The sequence below is a fragment of the Ahaetulla prasina genome, chromosome 1, assembly GCF_028640845.1.
Source record: "Ahaetulla prasina isolate Xishuangbanna chromosome 1, ASM2864084v1, whole genome shotgun sequence".
Lineage (NCBI taxonomy): Eukaryota > Metazoa > Chordata > Lepidosauria > Squamata > Colubridae > Ahaetulla > Ahaetulla prasina.
This window is the reverse complement of record NC_080539.1, coordinates 85,990,184-86,000,524: the sequence shown is the minus strand read 5'-3', so window position 1 is coordinate 86,000,524 and position 10,341 is coordinate 85,990,184. Positions and strand designations below refer to the sequence as shown.

Genomic DNA, 10,341 nt, shown 5'->3' with positions numbered 1-10,341 from the left:
ACTAATCATCTCAAAATGGGACAGACAGTGATTTTCACTCTAATGAATGTCTGCTTTTAAAAGATCCAATATTTAAGGAATGTAGGTTGCTCCAGAAAAATAAATGATCCAAATATACCACAGAACCAGTGAAGATATGTTGCTGTTTGTTTAAATTTGCATGTCAAGTGCATGGACATGGGTTTGTAAGTATAGCTTAGTATTTATCTTCTTTTTTTTCCAGGCAGTGATTCATTTTTTTAAAAAATTCCCAATAACACTGATAAATAAATTAGTCTGAGGATAATCAACTGGGTATCTTTTGAAAGTTCGTCTGCTGACTCTTGCTAACTATATTGTAAGCTTTCTGCAGTCCGTGCTTTTCATGTATATTGGCCTACAAGTTGATGGGGATGAACAAGAGCATCTGGATGGGGAGTACTGATGGACAAGATGTATATGGCAGACAGATTGATCTAAAATGAGAGGGGAAAATGCCTGTGAAAAAACAGAAGGGAATCTGAGTGTGTAATAAATTAAAGTACGGTATGCCTGGGTAAGTGCATTTCCACAGAAATATAAATGATACTTTGCTGCTCAGGATAGCAAAACAGCAGATATGTTTGTAGTTGTATATTGCAAATGTAAATGTTTTCTGAAGAAAATAATTGTGGTTGCATTACATTCTTGGTCTGATGCAACTTGTTTAGAAAGAAAATTCTTTTAACTACTTTAAGTAAGTTAAAATAGGCCCTGGGCAGCACTTCTTCTTGAACCCATTGGGTGAAATCCTGTAGTATCTCATTTAGGGTTGCAGTGTTGGCAAGTTTTTCGAGTTTGGACACATATTTTAATTTTATACCACTGATTCATGAAAAAATTTATTTAAACAAGGAGTATCATCTATTCATCTGTAATTAGTTTTATACATTGAAGTAACATTATTATTCTGTTACTCTCAATTATTCGCAGTTTTTGTAAAAGCTCAGAGATTTCATTGTAGCAGTTGTCTTCAGGGATTGTAAACAGGGTAAGATTAGTTCCTCAAACGCTTTAGGTTCCTTATTAGCCTTTGAGGCAATTTTCCTAAGAAACTACCATACAATAAGTATACAGTCTACAACAGCTAAGAAATATATTGGAAATTCCTCCAAAAAACTGAGCCAGAAGCATTTCTCTCACCAGGGGTGCTATCAAAAGGAAGTGGAACTGGAATACAAAAGATAAAAACCACTCTTCTGGATCTCATTAATACCAAAGACCCTTGTGCAAAACATGCCCTCTTGTGCAAGAGAAACCCTCTTTATCTGTTTTTCATAGACATTTGCCAGGCTGGAGAAATGTGCTATGGTGGCATCTTTTCCTAGGTCAGTTAAGTCAGGGGTGTTGTAGAATAAAGGCATAGTAGATTTAGGATCCATGGTGATTTGATCTTAGAAGCCAGACTTTCTGGAGATTCATTTGACATTCCTGTTATGGGAAGAAGTGTGAATCAAAGTTAACGCGTGCAAGGGCTTAAAAGCCTGCTTCCCCTGGATCACCCTTGCCCCCCCCCATAAAAAAAGTCTTTCCAAACCTTTTTGACTAACCTGCCTTCGCTCTCAAGGATTTGTTAAATTGACGCAGCACAGATTTCTCGATTAGGTCTGCAAAGCGGAACTGAAAGGCGTCATAAAATCCATCAGAATCCTACCCAAAGCGCTTATTCTCTTCCAACTTAATTTATGCCACGCGATTCTGTATTGGGGAAATCAAGCAGAAAGCCCTTTTTTCCCCCTTGCTCTTCCCTTCCTCTTTGCTTTGCTCCCCCACCCCTTCTTCTCAGATGCTTCTGGGCTAACGGGGAGACTGTTTAACTTAAGTGTTTCTATAGGAGGCTGTTGTAGTTTAACTCCTGCCCACCAGTAGCTGGGCTGAACAAAGAAGAGACTCGAGGTCTCTCCATTCATCCTTTCTCTGTGCTTTAATTTTCATTGATTTTGAAGACAAGGGGAGCCCTCAGGGATTCGAGCTGAAGGGGGATGACACGCCTTTAGATGCAATCCACCCCCCTGGCCAGCCATCTGCTCCTAACCAAATGGCGTTTTTTTCATCCTAGCTCCTGCATGTCTCTAGATTCCGCTCTCACACTTTCAGCTTCAGTTTCTCTAGCTGGCTGTTCCCTGCCCCCCCCCCCAACTCAATGCAAAGGCAGCTTAAGTTAAAGTATGTTGAATAGACTTGGTGTGTGTGTGTGTGAAAGAGAAAAGACGGTGATTGGAAAAAACCCAGCCAGAAAAAAAGTGATAAATCCTTACCTTTTTCATTAAGGCAGCACCACAAGCCCCTTTTAAATACTTTTTGATTCCTCACTAAATTTACTGTACTATGTTGAACTCATTAGCCAGCACAGACAAAATGTTAGAAACAGAAGACAAGGTGAATTTGTTTCTGTTTAGGGGAAAAAATGTTGGGGGGGGGGAGGAAGCAAGATCTGAGAGGGTGGGGACCTGAAGCTCGCTCTGTGGAGGGGGAGCAGAGAGAAAAGAAATTGTCCTTTGAGGAGCCTGAGAATTTATCCAGTTGGCTCCAAAAGGCTCTGAAAAAATTTCAGATTGGATAGTCGGGTGATCTGAGAAGTGGAAGATTTGCAACTTCCTTCTGGGGAGGATGCAAAAACCTTTGTAGTTACCCTTCTCCAGCAAGACTGTGAGCGGCCTTTTCTGAGGCCGGAAATAGCCAAGACAAACGATAAAAAGCAGATCAAGAATGTATCTTGCTCCAGCATTTCCTCTGCCACGCAACAGTCATAACTAAAGGGCAGAGAACTTTGTTAGTCTGGAGAAAGTTCCGAGATACCTCCAAGTAAGAAGTTTTAGGGAGTCCTTGGTCAAGTGGTACCTGTACTGAATATAAATGATAAAGGGAGCTACCTGGAGCATATGCACCAAGTCAAATTCCTTGTGTGTCCAATCACACTTGGCCAATAAAATTCTATTCTATTCTATTCTATTCTATTCTATTCTATTCTATTCTATTCTATTCTATTAACATGACATATAAATTTCTCTTCTATATCCCTAAATCATGAAGTGATGTGAATCCAATCAACTGAAGCATACTCAAGAAACAGGAGTTAAGCAAAAAGATAATTCCACACAATATGCAAACCAAAGCCTACGTTTATAAGCATCAAGGCAAAACATATTTCCTTTCCTATTTAGTTTCTTGAACACAGAGGGTTCAATTTAATTGTCATTCATATTGAATTTCTGTGGGTCTGTACATAACCAGAATTAAGGTAGCTATGGACGTAATACAAAAAGGAAGCATCCGTTTAAAAAAGGAAACAGCAAACCGTGCAGATGTTTTTTTTAAAAACTATTAAAAATTGAGTTAAGGGGCACAGGATGCAGGCTGTTGAAGGGAAATGGAAAAGAGAATGGAATGGAGCTTTCTAGAGAAGGGTATAGGTGGCCAGTGGGCAAGATTGCACCACATTGCAAAAGGTCCCATTTCTCCTGGCTAGTGGAAAACTGAAGCCCCCAATTTCAAGAACTGCCAATTCTGCCAGTTTTGGAAAAATAAAATCAGATAATCTTTTGCAGGATAGGATCAGAAGTGTGATGTGAGCATGTCTCGGCCTCTACCACTAGGTTAATAACCAACAGGCTATAAAAGTCATGCCACTAACTGGACATTGAACAATCAACGACCTGAAAATATTGGAATCTACATCATAACATGCCTGGCATGATGATATGAACACAAGATGAGCTTCAATCTCGGCAACCCAGTTACAGTATTACTTCTATTTCCAGACACAGTGTGGGCTAGTTGAACATTAAACCATTTGGAGGAGAGGTCTTATAAGGTTATAGCAATAAATTCCATTAACCCCACTATATCCACAGAATTCAAATCAGAAAGATTCAATAATTCCATTTGGAAGCTCTTGACTTTTAGGATTAATCAATCTCATCCCCCCACCCCATATGTATCCATTGAGTAATGACACTTTTAAGAAGAATGATATGGTTAACATTACTTACTTGAGGTACTGATTCTATAATGACTCATTGACTGGTGGGAACCTTTCCCTTGATATTGGACTAAAACAACCATCCTTCCCAATTCCAGCCTCTTCCAGAAGAAACAGGCAGCAACTTCCATCATCATCCTCAGAAATATAGGCAGTGAGCTAAAATAGGGTTAAATGGGTATTTTTATAAATATGCAAAAAAAATCAACCCAAAGGATTGTTATTAATTAGTCGTAGTATCATCTTGCCATTAATTTAATCTCCTGGAAGCTTCCTACCTACAAAAGATAACTCCAAGACGTGAGGCGTTCACATGGAAAAAATTGCTTTGAGATCCAAGCTATTGATTGATATAACAAACTAGATATTTTCATGTACACTAGCTGGGTGAACTCTCATTCAGTTCAAGGTAAGAAACATGGTAACTCTAGCTCTTTTGGAATTCCCTAGTAAAATAGCAAGGATTTATGATGGTCATAGGCCAAAACTTCTGGAGAGTTCCAATTTGTTTATCCTAAATGGATTTAGGGATCAATCCACAACCAAGATCAAACATTGGCAAAAACCATCTTGGCTGAATAGATGTGACTTTAGTTCTTTTCCCAGAGGTCATGTGTCTCATTCATTTTTCAACTGTATTTACTTTCAAGTAAACTCAATGCATTTGCATGAGCTTGAATGGATCATGAATAGTTGGAGATTAGGGTTACTTTTTGGCTGCCTTGGAGTTCAATTCTGCTAAAGTCAAAAGGATATATAGACTATAATTCAAATCATTGGAAAATGGACATCAATTAATATGAGCAGAAAACTTGGAAATGAAGTAGATGCTTCCCAATATTGTCTTTAAAACATGTTTGTGATAGGCCCTCAACTTTCATATGGGTGAGCACAGTGGAATATTTAGCTGATATTAATATGAGAATTTCTATATCCACCTTAGGCACAAAGCCAGCTGGATGATCCTCTCAAAAAGAAAGAGGCAATGGCAAACTACTTCTGAAAAATCTTGTCAAAAAACTGCAGGGATTTGTCCAGGCAGTCTATGAGAATCTGATACAATTGAATGGAATAAAAAAATGAAAACAGAAGGAAGGGATATCTACAATGGTGGTCTTCCACTTCGGTAAAAATTGTGAAGGCATCACTAAGAGCCTCCAAGACTATCTCAAAGGTTAATGAGACATTTATTTCTTCATGAGGGATGCAAGTTCTGAGAAGTGTTGATCTTCCAAGGAGTCTCCTTTCTCTTTATGAATCCAGAATACCCATCTGGCATAGTCAGAATTCAGAGCAGAGAAAGCCAACTCTTGCCAATCTGGAAGTTCTAAACAGCTTTAACTACAAGAGAGGGATTTCATACTGAGTAGTGTTTTTAGTTGCCTTGTAGATATAATACTTAGGGTCACCTCTGCGTTAGGCCAAAAAAATTTGCCTCAGCAGAATGAGTTTGGGCATTTGTTTGAAAAGAGTTTTTGGTTGTTCCACAGTTTTTAGTAACAGCTACCAAGGAATGGCATTTGTATGTTTTTTTTTTCTACTCTAGATACTGACATTGCTTAACTGGAAGAAAAGGCTCCTGCACGTTTATCTTCCTGCATCACCAGGTCTTGCACCAATTCTAACAATCACAGTGACAGACAAGATTTACAAGAAACTGGGGACTAATTTTTGATAAAGATCTGAGTTTCACAACAAAAAATGGATTTTAAGCAGCCACACTGCTTGGTAGTTTGATGTTGTCTTAGCTGCTTAATCATAAAAACCAAAATTGTTACCAAGATTATGTTTGTTTTGACAGTCATCTCCAGAGATCAAATGTATTCCTCATTTGAAGCCACTGCCTCACTTGCCCATCTGTTTGGGGGGCGGGCTTTAGAATGGGGTGCCAATGATAAGATGGCTGCAAAGGCAAACTCAAGTGAACAGAAACAGTCCACATTCACATGTGATCCAGTCCAAAGGAGAGTTAACAGGTGTAGTTTCAAAACACGCTTCACTTGAGAGTAATCCCAATTAAATGCAATATCAAATAAACTTGCCTGATTTGCCTAGGATCTGGCTTTAAAGATGTAATATTATTAAACATGGTTTCTTGGCTTTAGGCAACGTAGTTATCTTTTCCTGCAACAATCCTCAATCTTCCTCCCTTCTTCTCCTTCTGCTTCACATGTGCAGGTCACTGAGAATTAATGTGGGAAAGGAATCCTCTCCCCAGACTTGGTGCTCCAGCAGCTCAGGACTTTCACACGCTGCAAAAATGAAACGGATGAGAGAGAGTTGGGGAAGGGAGAACATGAGGATCACAGTCAGCCTGCACCCACCGAATTAGGGGGTTCCCCCTTCCCATGCCATGCACCCACGTTGGAAAGGTCGGAGCCCATGTATTGATTTTAAGAGAGCCGGGTGAATAAGTTTCGGCTGCTCTGCAGGTTTGTCGAAAGTTGTAAAGGCATGTGCTGATTAGAATAAGAAAGGGCGGTCGCGTGGCTCAGCTGGCACACAGAGAAGCCAGATGACAGATAAGCACCAGCTCCCTGCGACCGCTCCTCCGCCCCCCCCCCACATGACTTCCCCCGGCTCCGCTTCTCACTCTCTCCGCCTCTCCCTCCCAGTTTTCCAATCGCAAATCATCTGCTCCTCTCCTCTCCATAATAGAGCAGGCGTGTTTACCTGGGATCCCAGAATCGGCGGGGCATTCCTTTGTTTCTTCATCAGATTGCTGCCGCCAGCTGCTCTTTCCAGCCCTTGCTTCAACAAATCTGATCGGGGGGCCTGCCTAAGCGGTGATTCAAGGGAGAAATCCTCGAAGAAGGAAGGAAGGAAGTCTCACTCTCCTCCTGATTTCTTTGGTTTCAATGTAGAGACCCTACTTGGGTCTCTACATTGCCCCCCCCCCGCCCCAATTCTTCCCCAACCCGAAAAGGGCTTTTGATTTTTTTCTTTTCCCGAACCTGAGGTCAGTCGCGTGCCTGGACGTCGACCCAGGGAGCATCTCCCGGAGTTGCTGAGCAAATCAAAAACTGGTCGGCCGGCCGCGAGAAGAGACTTCTCTCTGAGGCTTAGCAAGCATTGCAGATCCCCCTGCCAAGGCAGGATGTTATTTCCCGCGGGATCCTGTTTCAACCTCTCCCCAGATTGCTTGTAGGACTCCCCAGCGGAAGACGGAAGCGTAGATTTCTTGATGGGTGGAGAGCAGGGGCATACTTAGAGTTTGAGCCGTACATAAAAGGGACCGAAGTTTTAGAGCCGATTCTTAGACGTCTTTGCATTCCTTATCTGCCTAGTAGTATTCAATACCCTCCGAGTTGATTCCCTGGACTGAACGCACCTTAACCAACCAACAGGTTAATAGGAGAAAAGGAGGAAAGAAATCAAGTAAAATTAATAATTGGAAAGAACTGGATGCAAATAGCGGTATGAATGCTTCCTCTTAGAATATTTATTTCAGGATATTTTGCCCTGGTGAGCAGAAATGTGGTGGTAAAATCTGCATTGTAGACTTTTGGAGAACACTTGTTTTTCCAAGTCCAGATTTCCATATTAAACAATACTGTTTGTAGACCATTTCAAAAAGGAGACCCAGTTTGCACTAGGTAGAAACCAAGAGAGACCCGTTTGAGTTCTAGTCCCACTTGAGCCATGAAAGACAGCTGGTTGACCTTGGGCCAGTCATTCTCTCTCAATCCATGATGCTAGACAACAAGCTGGTCAGTCAATTCCTGTAATGTTTGGTTGATCTGAAAAAAGTGGGCCCTGCACTTGCAGGAAAACACTAGGAAGAAAAAAATATCAACATTTATCAAATACATTCTCAAAATTTAACACATATACACTTGTAATCTACTATCTTCATAAACTAAAATATTGTACAAATAAATGTACAAAACTTATGTAAAATTAGAGCTCTCATCCCATTTTTCCACTTGTACTATAAAGGTAAAGATTTCCCTCATACATATGTGCTAGTCATTCCTGACTCTAGGGGGTGGTGCTCATCTCCGTTCAAAGCCAAAGAGCCAGTGCTGTCGGAAGACGTTTCCGTGGTCATGTGGCCGGCATGGCTAAACACCAAAAGCGCACAGAACACTGTAACTTTCCCACCAAAGGTGGTCCTATTTTTCTATTTGTATTTTGTATGTGCTTTCGAACTGCTTGGTTGGGACAAGTAATGGGAGCTCACCATATGTGCCACCCATTACGCGGCACATATACACTTGCAATATACTATTTTCATAAACTAAAATATTGTACAAATAAATGTACAAAACTTACCTAAAATTAGAGCTCTCATCCCATTTTTCCACTTGTACTATAGAGGGCCTATAATTTTAGGCCTTCAAGTATAACCTAAAACAAACTCTGACCTGAAGCTAAATCAAAATTAAGCATATTTTAGAAATAAGTTTTCCTTTGTCGCATAAACAATAACTTGGCAGCGATTTTTGCTTATAAGACTCTTGTCTAGAACATTTGTGATGTCATCAGATGATGTGAGCTCAGGCTTGATCTTTGTACTTATTCTAATTAGATATATAATATGGCTGTAATAGGAACAAAAGCACTGGTTTGTTGCCAGAACATTTCACTAGCAGATGAGCTTGTTGACTTATCATTGTTATCGAAAAGAGGGATGGGCTCTAAACAGTTAAATTTAGAATCCACAATTTCTTAAGAAATCAATAGAAACAATAAGCAAGATCAATGGTGGGTTTCAAAACTTTTTACTACCAGTTCTATGGGTGTGGCTTGGTGGGCGTGGCATGGCTTGGTGGGCGTGGCAGGGGAAGGATACTGTAAAATCTCCATTCCCTCCCAAATCCAGAGGAAGGTTATTGCAAAATCCCCATTTCCTCCCAATCAGCTGGGACTTGGGAGACAGAGAATAGATGGGGGTGGGGCCAATCAGAATTTTTACTACCGGTTCTCCGAACTACTCAAAATTTCTGCTACTGGTTCTCCAGAACTGGTCAGAACCTGCTGAAACCCACCTCTGATCCAGACCCTTCGCATTTAATCATTAGTATCAACTTCCTCCTCCTCTAAGAACCCAGAGCAAGATACAATCCCCCATCCGCCATTAAAACTAGAAAAGCAATCAATAATATCTGTCATAAACCAAGATAAAAACAGTAAGAATACAATAAAACAAAGTTCACTATATAAGCCATCTGAAGTGCAATCTGTTCATGGAACTCATGGAATAAGCTATATTAAAATCCTACCTTCTGTATCGGACTTGCTTTGAATGAAGCTTGTGCAGAGGAAATATATTTAGAATCATGCAGCAACATTTAGGCCCCAATATAACATGTCTAGATTGTGACCTGGAATAAGCAAGACACTAGGCACACTGTGAGTGAAAAAGCTCTAGCGATTGTAGACAATGGGGCTTGGCATAACTTGTTGTCAATAACCTCGGTGATAAGAAATGAGCATATGCATTATGCAGGACCCATAATTTCTGTAAAACTTTTGGCTTTAGAATTTTTAAATTTGTGTTCATTGTCCCTCTGAACATGTGCTAATATGTTGCTTTTAGAAATAAATATTTGCCACAAGGACCAGATTATTAGTCAGAATGAATACCTTTGTAAACTAGTTATACATATCACAAAAAATAAAATGATGGGATTGCATGTTTTTCAAAATACTTCCCATACAATTTGGGTTTTTTACCACCTGTGATAGAAATGTGAATTTTCTTTTCAACAGAATATTATCTTAATATATTGAAGATTTGTTTTAACTTACCAGTAAAAAGATATTTCCATTTTAAGTTATATGTCCCAGTGCCACCCAAGAAAAGTTATCAAGAATTCAAATAGTGTATTTGTATTATTGATGTTTATTTGTTTCTTTGTTAAAATTATTCGCAGCCCATCTTACCGAAGAGCTACTCTGGGCAGCTTACAGCAATATTAACAAACCTATCACATAACATAATATATATTATTTGTGTAATTTAACCATATTAGTTTCTTAATGTGCCTGTTTTGACTTCAAACATCTCATTTAGTTCTATTAAACATTACTTTTAAATATTGGATTGTTGTTGTAATATGTTATTCTGCTTGTACAGACTCCATTTTGAAATATAATCAAAGGTCATATCCAAGAGAATATTTTTATACAAGGCTTTTCAATATGAAGCTTTTAATAGCAAATGCAGAATATAATCCACAAATATGTGCAATTAAGCATGGAATGAATTGCATTATTAGGAGGATATCTACTTATCCATTTTTTTTCTGCTAATATAACTTAAACATATTACATTTTCTTCAGAATTCACTGGAACTATATTCAGACTAAGTGCACTTAAAATTGCAATCTCACAG

The 10,341-nt window shown here is 39.4% G+C and overlaps 1 protein-coding gene and 1 long non-coding RNA gene across 8 annotated transcripts in view; one reads left to right on the top strand and one right to left on the bottom strand.

Annotated features, from left to right (window-relative positions):
* Window positions 1-10,341, top strand: part of FAM120B (family with sequence similarity 120 member B) — a 65,981-nt gene that overhangs the window by 4,672 nt on the left and 50,968 nt on the right. The gene's annotated exons all lie outside the window — the stretch shown is intronic.
* LOC131190168 (uncharacterized) lies at window positions 363-6,946 on the bottom strand. Of its 3 annotated transcripts, none has more exons than XR_009153252.1 (4): window positions 6,674-6,945; window positions 4,011-4,159; window positions 1,556-1,638; window positions 363-1,449 (listed from the first exon to the last, which is right to left on the bottom strand). It is a non-coding gene; the product is annotated as an uncharacterized LOC131190168 (long non-coding RNA). The 3 variants fall into 3 exon arrangements; XR_009153250.1 differs by having other exon boundaries at window positions 809-1,449; window positions 1,569-1,716; window positions 6,674-6,946; XR_009153249.1 differs by having other exon boundaries at window positions 810-1,449; window positions 1,569-1,638; window positions 6,674-6,940.